Source organism: Rhinichthys klamathensis, unplaced genomic scaffold (genome assembly GCF_029890125.1).
Source record: "Rhinichthys klamathensis goyatoka isolate OS25496 unplaced genomic scaffold, OSU_Roscu_1.1 h1tg000140l_1, whole genome shotgun sequence".
Classification (NCBI taxonomy): Eukaryota; Metazoa; Chordata; class Actinopteri; order Cypriniformes; family Leuciscidae; genus Rhinichthys; species Rhinichthys klamathensis.
Genome location: NW_026606675.1, coordinates 2,461,206 through 2,476,113, shown reverse-complemented (window position 1 = coordinate 2,476,113; position 14,908 = coordinate 2,461,206). Strand labels below are relative to the sequence as shown.

The following is a 14,908-nucleotide window of genomic DNA, read 5'->3' as shown; positions in this document are numbered from 1 at the left end:
CTCATTCACCCATTCACTCACTCATTCATACACCGACGGCGGTGTCAGCCATGCAAGGCGCCATCCAGCTTGTCGGGAGCAGCTGGGGTTAGGTGTCTTGCTCATGGACACCTCGACACTTGGTCAGGTGGAACTGGGGATTGAACCACCAACCTTCTGGTTTGTAGACAATCTACATGAACCACTGAGCCACTGTAAAAATGTATCCACATCCAGACAAAAAAAAAAAAGAGAGCATCATGTTATTGACACTTATCTGTCTAAGATGAACCAAAAAAAATGTAATATGCATAGAGAAAATGACCTTCCTCTGACTGCCACTCTTCTCAAAACGCTGAAGATTCTCTTATTACACAATTGTTCATATTAAATCCATTACATCAGCGATAAAAGTTATTCTCAGAGTTCTGTTCTGGCCATGGAGAGAGTAATAACCCTCTTGAATGTCATTATGATGCGATCAAACATCAAACAGGAAAGAACATAACACTCATCTCTGGAAAAACATTCTACATGTCCGTTAGAGCAGGAAATAGATGAGAGTGCACTGTAGGCGGCACAGGAAGCAGCTCACCTGACTTTAGCTCAGACTTCCTCTCCGCTGAAGACGGATGTGCAGTTTTTGGTTGTGTGTGTTTTTTTGTTTTTTTTTCACTAACATGACTCAACTTTAATCATTCAAACAAGGACAAAATGCAACAAAAAATGCTACTGTTGAAATAAAACTAAGCCTGTCAGTAGATTCAATAATTATGAAATATCTCATTTATTATATTATATTATGACACTGAACAGAGGTAGATTTCTCTCACACATGCCTCACAGAAACAGGCCTGTCAGGGGTCAGACTCTGTCATAATGTCTACAGCAGGTGGTCAGTAGACAGATGCCCCGGCTGCCAGAGTTCATAGCAGCCTGACAGAGAGTAAAACAAATTGATATACAGAGAAGAGTGAGAGAGAGAGAAAAAAAGAAAGAAACAGCGGAACAGTAGTGAAGAAAACCACCTGCAGAACATTCCAAGCAGAACAGTAGCACAGGTCAACAATGTTTTCAGAGGAGACATTCCAGCACCTCAAAAAGAAAAAGAAAAAAAGTCCATCTTCACAGTCTGTCTCCCTGAGCAGCCATTTGTCTCTTCAGATTAAGGCCCTGCAGAGGAGAGCGTATGGCCAAATTCAGCAAATGTGCATGCATATCTTCTTGCCTAGCCTCAGATTTTGATCAGTATGGCTGTAAATTCAGAGGCGCAAACCACTAAACTTCAAGCTCCAGTGCATTTAGACAACAGTTACAGTATATTATTATTCTGTGCACACTCAAGGGATAGTTCACCCAAAAAATACTCACCCTCAAGTTGTTCTAAACCTGTATGAAAAACAAAAAGTTTATTTGTTTTTGCTATTATTCTTGGAGTACAAGATGCATAGTTATTGATGGTCCATTCAATTAAGAATAAAAGCACTCCTAACAAGGTCAACTTCTGTCAACCAATGAGGCGTAAGCATTCAACACATTTATACTATTAGTATAATAAAATAAACAATAGTAGTAGTTTCATATTTTTTAATTAAATGAAAAGAAAGACAACATAAAAAAATGGTGGGCATTTGATCCTGCAATTAACTGACAACGACAACAACAATATTATAAATTACATTTTAATTACAATTGGTGGGCAATGGGTGATCAATGATCCTGTGATTATCTGAATAAAATAAATAAAATAAAAGCAATGATGCTGAATAATAGTAAAAAATTTAAATTAAACAAAAAAATAAAATGGGTTGGCAATTAAATTAAGTTTGCTGGGCAATGGGTGATGACAAGTGATGCTGTGATTAACTGGCATTCAATAGATGAATAAAACTAAGGGTGTATTCACACCAGGAAAGTCCGATAGTTCACTTGCTTTGGTCCGGACCAAATAATTTTTTTTTTTTTTTTTGGTACGGTTCGCTTTCACACTGCTCTTTTTGCAAGTGAACCAAAATTTGTAAACAAAACCACACGTGTGCTAAGGTCGTCCATTCATTGGACAAGGATTCTCAAGTAGGGAAATGAGGAAGTGCAAAAAAGGCTCAGCATGGATATTTCGTACTGCAATATTTGTTATTTTACTAATTTTGTGTTATTCTGTACAAACGCAATATGAAGAAACTGCGCAGAAGACGGATAAGGTATAAAGTTTTCATTCATAGAGAGGGGCTATGTTCACACATTCAAATAATGAGATTCTTATTGTATATACTGCTAACAAGTGCTGTCAATGTTAACGCTTGCGATTAAGTTTGTCCAGTTTAACGCAGCGTCATCCTTGTATTGTAACTATCGTTACATTATACGAACTGCAAAAGCTTTTTTTTGCATCTATGGGCGATTAAACTAAAGAGAACGCTCTGTATGTGAATGTCCTGATGCACACACTCATACATTCATTCCATTCCAATGATGCACACACACGACGCGCAGAAAGACGCGCAACAGTATCGTGTGGCCAGACAGCGCGCCGGAATGGAATTCTCTTTCGCACTTGAACAACAATAACACAAACCATTATGCCAAAATCTCCGACTACGGAAGCCTGTTAACTCAAAGGCGCAGTGCTTTCTTGCAATTGGGTCGGTTCATGTTCACACCGTAAACGAACCGTACCAGAGTTCGTTTGGAACCGTACCGAGACCACCTCTTCAGCTGGGTCTCGGTTCGGTTGTTTGGTCCGCACCCGAGTTCGATTGCTGTATTCACACCTGCCCAAAAGGTCCGCACCAAGGGGGGAAACGAACTAGAGTTCGATTCAATCGAACCAAACAAGGCAGATGTGAATACACCCTAAGAGTGTGTAATTCTTTTTAACTAAATAGCAGAATAAAGTTTGTTATTTTGTTTCATTGGATTACAGTGCACCTTTACAGTGATTTAAAGTATCACCACAGAAATCATCCCCAAACCAATTGAAAATCCAGAAAGTGCACCAACAAAGGTTCTTGTATATCTGTAAAAACACACTAGCTATGTAAATTTGACTATATTTGTACACTCTTCAATTGAATTTCTGCAGTGCATGCTCAAACTCTAAAGAGCAGCTTCATTTGTGTACACAGAGACACCCGCTGTTTACTGCTGCACATTCACAATCACACAGTAAAAGGGTCTCATCATCTCCGAGAGGCACTCCAACAGTGAATAAAAATCCTTGCTAACACATTACAGCATCCTAGATCTTTATCCACAAAGCTTAAAGTCAAAGCCAGACAGCCATGACAAATTCAGTCTATGTCCACCCTACTCAAATTGCAACCAAATGCAGCCTGATACTGTCACAAAAGACACAGACTGTTCTTGGCGAAACGCAAATCTTTATGATGAATCAGCCGTCTTTAAATGAAACCTTGTGAAGGATAAAAGAGTAACGTACAGTCTATCCACTAGACTCATATAGCGCATGTCTGACACACCCAACACAAACATCTCTACTGGGGCTTGATGTAATTAGTCTAATGACACTCATCAACAGGAAGAAAGGCAAAATGGGGGTGCAGTGTTTTCCTCTTTATGCAAAGAAACATTCTGGGAATGCCATGCGCTGCTGTTAGACCTCACTAAACCTGAGAGAGAACAAGAGACAGACAGAAAGACAAAGAAACCTCGAGCTTTCATGACAATAGTGCAATGCTTTAGCATCCTGTCCAGACTTTCACTTCCACTTCCTCTCCCTCTTATCCATATGTCCAACATTTACATATCTGGCAGACAGATTTGTCCAAATTGATTTATACTGCATAGAAAAGGAAGCATATTAATGCATGCGTTCCTTAGAGGGTCAATGTCAATGTATTGTTTTCATGGTGGTTTCATACACATTCAGAAAAAACTTTTTGAATATTTTCATGACATTTCAATGTAATGGACCAGTCCTGTCAACCATTTTTTATATATTACATGTTATTTTGTTTAGTTCTCTGTTCAGAATCGTGGGTGAAACATGAAATGTTTGAAACAAACAAATCCTGATTCTCAGTTTTTGTATGTGGTGTATAGTAAAAAGTAAAGTAAGTTATAACCTTATCTTTACAACTTTAAATATATGTTTCAAGGTAAAAGTTATTTTTTACCCATTTTATTAACCAACAGTTAGCCTACCTCCCCACCGTTGACGAAAATTTCCGTCATTTGTGAGAAAACGCTTCCCCGCTATTGAAGGAAATTTCCTGCTTTCCGTATTGTCTCTATTATACAGTAGGAGGCGCTATGACACATCTTCTGAAGGAGTACTTAATCACCTGATTAAAACACATGCGAAAAAAATGCAGGAACAAGCAATCTTATGTGTAATAATATGCATATTTATATGTGGTTTAATGTTGACGGTTGCGTTATTTTATATGTAGAATAACGCAAACATTAACATTAAACAGCATATAAATCAAAACTGCCTAATGTTACCAAATAAAATGTTGAGTCGACCCAGGACGAGCTATAGGACTGTGAAGCTTTTTGGGGTGTTGATGAACTTGATTTACTCCATTTATGTTTTGATCATCATTCTGAATCCGATCTGGATGTAGTTTTTTTACAAAAATGTGATTCTCAGCTTTTTGCTCAAAATGTTGCTTTTTTATTAAACTTACCCGATTCAGGTGTGATTCTTTTCATTCTTTTGATATATTGCCTGTTCAGATATTCATAACAAAATATTCTGGGGGCCATGACATTTGGTGAAAAAAATTATCAAATTATGCCATTTTCTTTAACTTTTTTTATATATATCGCTGACGGGGAAAGAGTTAATTTATACTGTAAATATCATTAAGGTTTTGGGGAGTTGCACCACATTTTCACATAAAATTGTCACATAATTAATAACGAATAAAAAGTTTAAAGGCAGTGTCTACAACTGTTTCAAAATATCTAAATGATTTTTAATTCAGACATTAAAAACATGTTGATCATAAAAGAAATGTAAGTCATTGTATGGCATGTATGAATGGTACTTTTAATATATTTTTGAATAAACAAAAAACAAAAAGTTATCATCATCCCATTCTCACTCATCTCAATGCCAGTTAGCAAACTAATTGACTTTAAAATCATGAATTTGCACTTGCCTATTTGATCCCAGAATCCCCATGAGCTGACATGAAGCAAAACTCCATGGATGATCCTTCAGGTCTGTGTGTTTACAGAGAGCCAGTGAATCAGTGCTATAGCAAACACAGCAAATCCAACAGCTCACAACAGCAACAAGACAAATCTTAACCCAGGATGAAGTCCTGGCAAAGTAGATCAAGATGCGGGCCATTAGTGCTCAACTTTAAAGCCGCATGATCCACGTGGAGAGGATCAAAGCTGGATTTGTGTTGATCCCTACACATCAACACTGTTATTAATATTGTCATCCCAACCTCTTGCTCTTTTAATGGAGTAAGTCTTGGCTAAGTGACGATAACACCGTGATGCAGTTTGAAACGCTCGCCAGAGGGATAGAGAGTGAGCCGCCACACGGCTTTCCAAGAGAGAACATTTTTACTGCAAGTGCACAGCTGGAGCACACAGCTGGACCGATCACGAGCGCAGTGCAGCTGCGATGACCCGAGGCTCACAAAGACTATCTGTGCCCGCTCAGAGACGACGGACTGTGCCAAATCAGTACCAGCAGGGCCAGTTCAACCGAATGTTAGTACATACAAGCGGCGCCACAGGATCACTGGCTTCTCAAGAGCACAGGTGCGAGGAAAAGCTTCTGGCACAGTCTAGAGATGACGCCGACCCAACCCAGTCACGGAGGACGTCCAGACAAGGGACTGGACTAGATCCATTTTTACAGTAAATAGTCTAAAAAATATTTCTAATCACCTTGTTTCACTCTCACATCCACTGGTTTTATCCAAAGCAAGGAAGTATCAACCCAAAAAGCTATGACAGCATCACAGATTCTCTTTACACTTCCACCGACACGTATTATGCGACTTTAACACCTTCATTTAAACCTGTCTGCTTCTGTAATTAATGTAATGCCAGAAGCAATAATTAAATGCACCGCTTGCTACATTATCTACTAAAGCAGGAAATTGATCTAGGCAGGCAATGCTGGGGGCAAACGGGGTGTTCATACCCATCAGATGATATCTGCTGCCATAAGGAACAGTAACAACAGGCAGCTGGTGTTAGCAGGAGGGACAGTCTCATTCCAGAAAGGATTTTATTAGACAAAAATGTGTATACTGTACTATATGTAAGTGCAAGAGCAAGATTTTTCCAGAAAGAGAAATACTCATAAGAGAATTTTAAATGTCTACCGTTCAAAAGTATTCCCCCGGTTTCACAAACAAGGTTTAAGCCTATAGTCCAAGACTAAAATGCATGTTTGAGCTGTTTGGTCACACCAGTAATGCTTTTTTCTAAGGCTATTTTATAAAAGATAGGCTACTTAAATGTCCTAATTGAAACAAGGCATAACCCTGGCTTAATCTAAGCCCTGTCTGTGAAACCAGACCTTAGAGTCCATAAATGGACTGATTTATTTATTTTCATGAAAGAATACTGAAAAAAGTAAACTACATTTTTAAATATATTGAACTAGAAAAATACTTTTTAGAAAAATATTTCACAATATTACAGTTTTTACTGTATTTTTCATCAAATAGCCTAAATACAGCCTTTGTGAACAAAAAAAGAATTCTCTCAAAAACTTGTAAAAGTCGCACTGACCCCAAACCTTTGAATGGTAGTGTGTGTATCTGCTAAGAAATTATTTTGGCAACATTTACACTAGCGAATAAAGCTAACAGACATGGACTAAAAGCCGCAAAACTCAAGCTTTGTTTTAAACTGAATTGTGTGATTTCTGCACTTGAAATTGCAAAAATAACGATTGTTTCCAAACTAGTTTTTAACTAATTCCTATTAGCATCCTTTACAGATAAATGCAATAGATCAGGGGCCTTATTTATAAAGACGTGCATATACTGATATTTTACTTTGAGCGATTTATAAATGTCCGTATATATATCATTTCATCTTATAAAGTCAAGGGCAATGTGTAAAAGCACTTTATGATACAGAAGTACCGCACTCATCATCAATGGACAAGGAAATCTAAGCGCGCTCTCAGTAAAGACATACGGTATATATTATTACTGGAATAAATTGAATTACTAAATTAAAAAAATTGCCTGCATGCTCTTTAGTCGGCATATGTATAAGAACATTTTCATGTCACTTTCTGCCTTTATAAACCCCAAATTTTATTCCTTACTTTTGATGTAGGATAAAATCCATGAAATGTAGGATCAAATCCAACCATACGTGCATTTTATAAATGAGGCGCCAGGTAGTTTTTTTTTTCAGTCAAAATGACACAATTTACACGAAACAACCTCTAATACAATTGGCTTTTACAAATTTGCATGGGTAGGTACAATAGTTTCTCTATATTACCACACAGGAGATGCACTCGGCTGGAAGAAGAGATGTTTGCCACCAAAATAAGACAAAGCCAAAACTTCTATAGCTTATTTTGGTGGTTAGGAAGATAAGAGAAGACAGAGATGAGCACATTAGACAAGGAACAGATAATAATAGTGTGAGGGAGAGAATCACTTGCAGTCAAGAACTCATTGCAAGGTTGCACTCAGATGTGAGAGACTGAGAAACTGCAGAAAGTCATTTATATATACATGCCGCACATGTGCAGAATTTCAATAAGCCTGCTCTCACAGTGACTCCGTAAACTTCTGACTCTCTTAGAAAACTCATCTGATCTTAGTTACTGCCTCTACCGCACACAGAGACAATGATAACCCCCCCTGAATCCAACCCAGAACTGAGAACAATGAAAAGCAGAAAAGCATTTCTTACGTGACTTAAGATGCTTTCCCTCATGAGTTTGTCGCAGACATTTTAAACAGGATAAGTACTTGAAGGCATTGCACACATTCATCAAACTGCTAAGGCCTAGCAGTACAAGCTCTGACACATTGCACCATGGTGCTCATTTGGGCTCTGTGGGTTCGAGTCCGGCTCGCAACACTTCTCCTTTCACGCTCTACTCACTGAAAATGCTGTCCTATTTCTCACTTACTCTACACTCTTAGAAACAATTGTTCAATGGCATTGAAGAGTTTCCCCAAAAAATATTTCAACGAACAAAGAACATTTTAATAATCTAATTATCTAAAAAGAACCTTTTTCCACTGTAAAGAACATTTTGTGCAATTGAATTTAAAGGTTCCATGGAGGTTATTTTAAGAGTGTATAACAAACAAATAACATCTACACAGTGGCACCCAACAGACAGAATCATGTCTACAACCAAAAAGATGCATTTGACATTAAATGTTGTGATGTGACTCAATTATTTCTGACCCAGAAAACACACTACATGCCACATAACGTACACTGAACATGCTTACGTTTGAAGACCAAGAGCGCATGCATGTGATCTAAAGGACCAATGGGGCAAGACGCTGAGCACACACTTCCCTTAAGACACAAAAGTGACTCAACGACATGAGGATAAAGACTGCCACTGCAACAAAACACATCCTCATCTGGACTCCACAAGACTCTGCATGCATCAGAAATACCCTCAACTACAAAGTCAAGGAAATCTATGCATAAAAAGGATGAAGACTTTGTTTGAGCTGTTGATGGTTTTTCAAATGAAAAGCAAGGAACTATTTACTTCCTAGAGGGCATGGAAGTCTCTACTACAGATCTCATTTCTTCCTCAATTTTGTACACGCTTCCAAAGCTCTTCAGAGTAAACCACAATATATAAATACAATATGTGACAGTGTGTAAAGAGTTGTTGGTAGATTAAAAGTATAATTTAGGACTGCAACAATGATAAAAAATTTTTTTTAAAAGCACCATCCTGAAATCATTATAACATAATTAAGATTCTGAGTACTACTTTAATTTGAAGAAGATAAATATGGGAATATTATATGAATGTTTGAAACAAGCAAATGTGGGCATAACTACATTCAGAAGTTACTGCATGATTTTACCTCGGTAATGCTGACTAAAGCACAAAATATCAAAAATGCATAAAAACAAATATGAAATATATGAATAAACTGCTTCATATTTTAATCTCCGTTTTTTTCATGTTTGTGTATTGCTGTCGGCCAGTGTTTTTGTTTGATAGGTTTTCTTTGTCAATTTTTGTATGAGTCATCTTAGTAATACAAAGGCCACACAACTTCCTTTCATTTACATTTTAAAGGGACCGTTCATTCAAAAATGTAAAATCTGTCATCGTTTACTCACGTTAGTGGAACACAAAAGGAGATGTTAGGCAAAAGACAAACTGTCAAGCTTCAGTCACCATTCACTTGCATTGCATCTTTTTTGCCTACAATGTAAGTAAGTTAAACGGTGACTGAGACTTTCCCTCTGTCTCACATCTCTTTTTGTGTTCAACTGAGGAAAGAATCTCATATGGGTTTGTAACGACATTAGGGCGAGTAATGTGCATTATAATAACGCCATAGAGTACACGATGACGGAATTGGGTGATCTGTCCCTTTAACTGGACATGTATTTTACTCACAATCGCGTGAAATACAAAGCCAAGCAAAGTATCATTCCAAAGTCCATGAGGAGCTTCCATTAAATAAATAAAATAAGTTTCAAAGAACATTAAAGCTTGTGCTTGTCTATATTGCTGGTCTTCCCTAAAGAGACGAGAAGTCGCTGTCATTGTGCAGAACTCTCTAATGCACCTTGTCGACATAAACTGTATCAATCGTAAAAATACAACCACTGGTGTTTGAAACACTCTTTTGACACCATGTCCATGTTTAAATGCGTGTGTGGAATAAAGCACGCATGAAGTAAAGCACAGTCAGTCATGCACTGAGCTCTGTCAAACTCTCCACCCGTTGCTATCTGTCTGTTCGCGCTCAATAGAGGGGCTATTCTCGAATCACGAATGTCTCACAACTGCACACTACAGCGCTTAAACTTCAACCAGCAAGCATGAAACAGCACAAAGTGGCCTGTGGTCACACCGATAACAGAGGAATGGACAATGCGTAATAAAACGTACAAACCTGAAGCGGTGAGGCGACTTTTCCTCCTTCCAGGGATTGATGTTTGGGAGTTTGTTGCAGTCGAGCGCTCCCTCCCTTTCTCTAGCGCACTAGAATGATAGTGCTGATGTTGTTTTCACTTCCTCTTTCCTCCTCCTCCCGGCTGCTGATTGGCTCCGCTGTTTCAGTCATCCACCAATAACAGCACAGTGAGTCCTGATCATTCAATAGACCGATAAAAGCGCATCAGTGTACTTTTTCAATCTAGTCTAGTAGGCTATTGATTGTGATGTCTGCTTTTGCTTCTTTATATAAAATAGTTTTCGGCATGATTTAAGTGCATAGTATAGTAAGACATAGAGACTTCCATTAAAAGCTAAACATGTCCTTATTTTAAAAGCTTGAATAAATGGTCTATATAAGAAAATATGATTAAAACAGAACATCATTGCCTGGCCATTTGTCTTCAGGACATAGTTGGCATTTAGTAAATATCTGTCCATCAGATGTCTGTCCTCACAATGTCCACACACACAGGCGATAGATTATCTGTCTGTCCCACACAAGGTGATGTATTAACCGTCCCATGCTGACATCATTTGCCTACTCCATTTTGGTGATTAGAGAGAGGATGTAATTCTTTAAAAGCCTTTAAAGAATGTCTAGAATTCTGTTAAGAAACGCACATGATGTAAAAGATTATGTAAAGCAAAATCCAGTCATGCAATATCACCGTGCTTCAGTCCATGACAGCAGAGGTGATGTCACCTTTAGTTTTTCTCTCTATAAAAACCATTATGCAAATACACATCATGGGTCAGTCTCTGCAACGGCTCTTCTCTGAATGCTGTGACATTGTTTGGATTTTTTTGGACTATGTGAAATGAACAACTCTAGTTCTTTAGGAAATGAAACTGCTGAAAACCAAACCCATACTCTGCATCACAAAAACTGCACTGATGATTATAACAAATGCACATTCTACTGTATGATCTATGATTCTGATTCAATATACTTTAAAAGTATATTTGTCTCAAATTTGCATAATAAGAAATAAATGTAATTGGTGTAAATGACAATGTAATGTTTTGTAATTTATTTTATTGTAAATATACCGTGTCTATAAATATATGTTAGGGCTGTCAAATCAATTAATCGCATCTATAAAAGGTTGTCTTTGTATAATGTGTGTGTGTGTGTGTGTGTGTGTGTGTGTGTGTGTGTGTGTGTGTGTGTGTGTGTGTGTGTGTGTGTGTGTGTGTGTGTGTGTGTGTGTGTGTGTGTGTGTGTGTGTGTGTGTGTGTGTGTGTGTGTGTGTGTGTGTGTGTGTGTGTGTGTGTGTGTGTGTGTGTGTGTGTGTGTGTGTGTGTGTGTGTGTGTGTGTGTGTGTGTGTGTGTGTGTGTGTGTGTGTGTGTGTGTGTGTGTGTGTGTGTGTGTGCACAGAGGTGGACAGTAACAAAGTGCATTTACTTGAGTACTGTACTTTACTTGAGTATTATTTTTCCTGGGAACTTTTTACTTTCACTATATTTGAAAGACAAATATCGTACTTTTTAGTCCACTTCATTTCTGTCAATGCCCTTAAGTAGAATGTCAGTCAGGGGATGATTTTGGTTGCAAGGAGTTGCATTTTGGTTGGAAATGAAAGTCAGATTGACGTCGGAACCCGATGTCGGATTGATGTCAACATCCAACATCGGACAGACGTTAGATTTTGGTTGGAAATGAAAGTCGGGTTGATCAACAACAATACAATTTTCAACAACCATACAATTGTCAACAACAACATCTGACGTTGGATTCTTCTAAATGCGAATTTTGTCATTGTTTTGGAGCACACTTGCTCCATGGCTAACATATTCATACTAAAAGCCAAAAAACTTTAAATAGGGCATTTGAGGGAACCATTGTAGACGTTATTGAGTGCACTTATTCAATCTCACATTCAATCCCACTACTGGAACTGTGTTCTAGAAATAAATGTGATATTGATATGAGTGTAGGTAGGCAGGCATAGATTCAGAGGCATATGGTACTGTAAGTATTAGATACAACAATGCAACAATAATAAAACAATGCACTGACATTTCCTTTCGATACTTAAGTACTTTTAAAAGCGAGTACTTCTGTACTTTTACTTAAGTAAAAATCGGTCCTTACAACTTTTACTTGTAACAGAGTAATATTTGACCAGTAGTATCTGTACTTTTACTCAAGTAAGCAAGCAAGCAACTTTATTTATATAGCACATTTTCAAAGAACACACGTTGACCCAAAGTGCTTTACAAAAAATTATGACATTTTAATCATACAACAAAACAAACATAACTTATTCAAAAGCTAAAGAAAATAAAAATAATTTTTAAATAAGACTTGAAAGTAACAATTGATGGAGCTGACCTCACGTGGAATGGGAGACTATTCCAGAGTTTGGGACCTATCCCGGAAAAAGCATGATCTCCTTTTGATTTTAATAGACAACGAGGAACCTTTAAAAGCCGTTGATCTCAGGACCTGAGAACTCTAGAAGGAGAGGGAATAATAAGATCACTGATGTACTGGGGGGCAAGGCCTGGTAGGGCCTTGTAGACAAACAGGAGATCTTTAAAATCAATCCTGAATATTACAGGAAGCCAATGTAAGGATTACAGGGGTGATATGGTCTTTCTTTCTCACCCCCGTTAAAAGCCTTGCTGCTGCATTTTGCACTAACTGTAGGCGGACTAACATAGTCTGGGGGAGATCAATAAAGAATTACAATAGTCAATCTTTGATGAGATAAAAGAGTGAACCACAATTTCCAAATCCTTACTGGATAGAAAATGCTTTACTTTAGCAATTGATCTCAGCTTAAAAAAGCTACCTTTAACAACTGCACCAATCGGTTTGTTAAAACTTAGTGATGAGTCCATAATTACCCCTAAACTCTTTACATGATCTTCAATCTTTAAGGGTCAAGGAACCTAAATGATCAGGAAAGGTAGGTGACATGGAAGAACCTACAATCAAAACCTCAGTTTTACTCTCATATAATTGGAGAAAGTTGCTAGAAAGTCAAAGTTTTGTCACTGTAACATCCTGTACTTTGTCCAGCGAACAGGTTTTGTCTAAGCTCACAGGAAAATAAAACTGGAGATCGTAGGCGTAACAATGGTACGCAATACTATACTTCTGAAAAATAGTGCTTAGAAGCATATACAGAGAGAACAACAACGGTCCCAAAATCGACCCCTGAGGAACACCACAAAGTAAAGGGGCCAATGTGGAAGAAAATTCTCCCAGATTCATAGCCACTGTCCTGTCTTTTACATATGAGGCAAATCACTGAAGGGCTGTACCCTGGACACCAACCCAACACTCCAGACGGTTGAGAAGAATCTCATGGTCAATCGTATCGAAGGCAGCGCTTAGATCTAATCTGTGCTGTGACAGGTCCTAAAGCCCGACTTGAATGTGTCTAATATCGAAAGTATTCAAATATGAATATAGCTACGAGTAGACCACTTTCTCTAAAATCTTGGAGAAAAAAGGCAGTTTAGAAATAGGTCTATAGTTGTTATATACTGTATGATCCGAATTAGGTTTTTTTTAACAATTATGAACAATTGCATGTCCTGAAACTGTTTGGTACTACTCCACTCATTAAGGAACTGTTAATTATAGCTGTTAGGCTAGAACTCCCAGTAGGAAAAACATCTTTAAAAAGATGAGTAGGAAGAATATCCAGTCTGCAGCAACCTCCATTCATTTTAGAGACAATATCTGCCAGCTGCGCTTATGAAACTGGTTCAAAGTTAGTCAAATTAAACAGCGCAGGATTAATTGATGAACAGGAATGTGAAGGTAATTGCACTTCTGATCATCTCAATTTTTTTGAGTAAAAAATAATAAAAACTCTTCACATTCACAAGTCTCTTGAGTAAGGAAGTTGTGTACTTTGTCCAACTCTGACTGTGTGTGTGTGCGTATACATTATATATATATATATATGTCACAATTTTTCTTCTAGAAACAAACTTTGTTGTATAATTTTCATGTTATCACTGTGTAGCTGCTTTGATACAATCTGTATTGTAAAAAGCGCTATATAAATAAAGGTGACTTGACTTGAATTGAACTGTAAATAACACTTGTCTAGAGTAAACCAAAATGTATAATATATTTAAACAGTGGGGAACTCATTTGTGACATTCACGGCTTGATAAAAAGGGAACATGTCACATAAACACACGTTTCTAATGGCCCTGCCCAGATCAGAACAAAGGGAGATACAATGAAAAGAGAGGAACTAAAAAGGAAACATGAGAATCAAGCTTTTTTTACCAGTACAAACTCATTCTGAAGATGAGTGCTAGTTAATGACTTGCAAATCAAATAAAGCCCTGATAGTCAGTCATAGACTGTATTTTGAAGTTGATTTGATGATTTATGTTATTAATATGAATATTTAAGAATAATTAATTATTGTTTTCTTTTAGATGCACATTTAAATAGTCTCCAAATTGAATCTGCGTTATGAAGAGCTCCTTTGATCAAATATGATGCACTATTTATCTTGATACAAAATGGCACATGTACTCCAACGACAACCGCAGGAGTCCGGATTTCAGCGACGAGATCAAAGGAAAAGCATACTTTCCCCTCTCAATAAGCCTCTCTGGTGATGTGAATGATGTGCAAACCATTGTCACCCATTCAAGAGGTGCTAATTGGCTGCGCTTACGTACCACAGCCAGATGCAGAAGCCCCGAACACTTTGATGGAAACAGAGGATGTGAATTCACACTTGTAATTTGAGTCGCAAGATCCTATAAACCCTCAAAATCTCTTTAGGACATATCAGATTACCATAGAAAGAAGCTGTAAA

General features: G+C 37.6%; 1 protein-coding gene across 1 annotated transcript in view; it reads right to left on the bottom strand.

Moving 5' to 3' along the window:
• The window catches only part of elmo1 (engulfment and cell motility 1 (ced-12 homolog, C. elegans)), a 94,107-nt gene extending 83,910 nt beyond the window's left edge, over positions 1–10,197 (bottom strand). The window contains exon 1 of the mRNA XM_056257654.1: positions 10,062–10,197. The gene's annotated coding sequence lies outside the window, so the exon portion shown is untranslated. The remainder of the gene's footprint in view (positions 1–10,061) is intronic.
• Between the last annotated feature and the right edge of the window lie 4,711 nt (positions 10,198–14,908).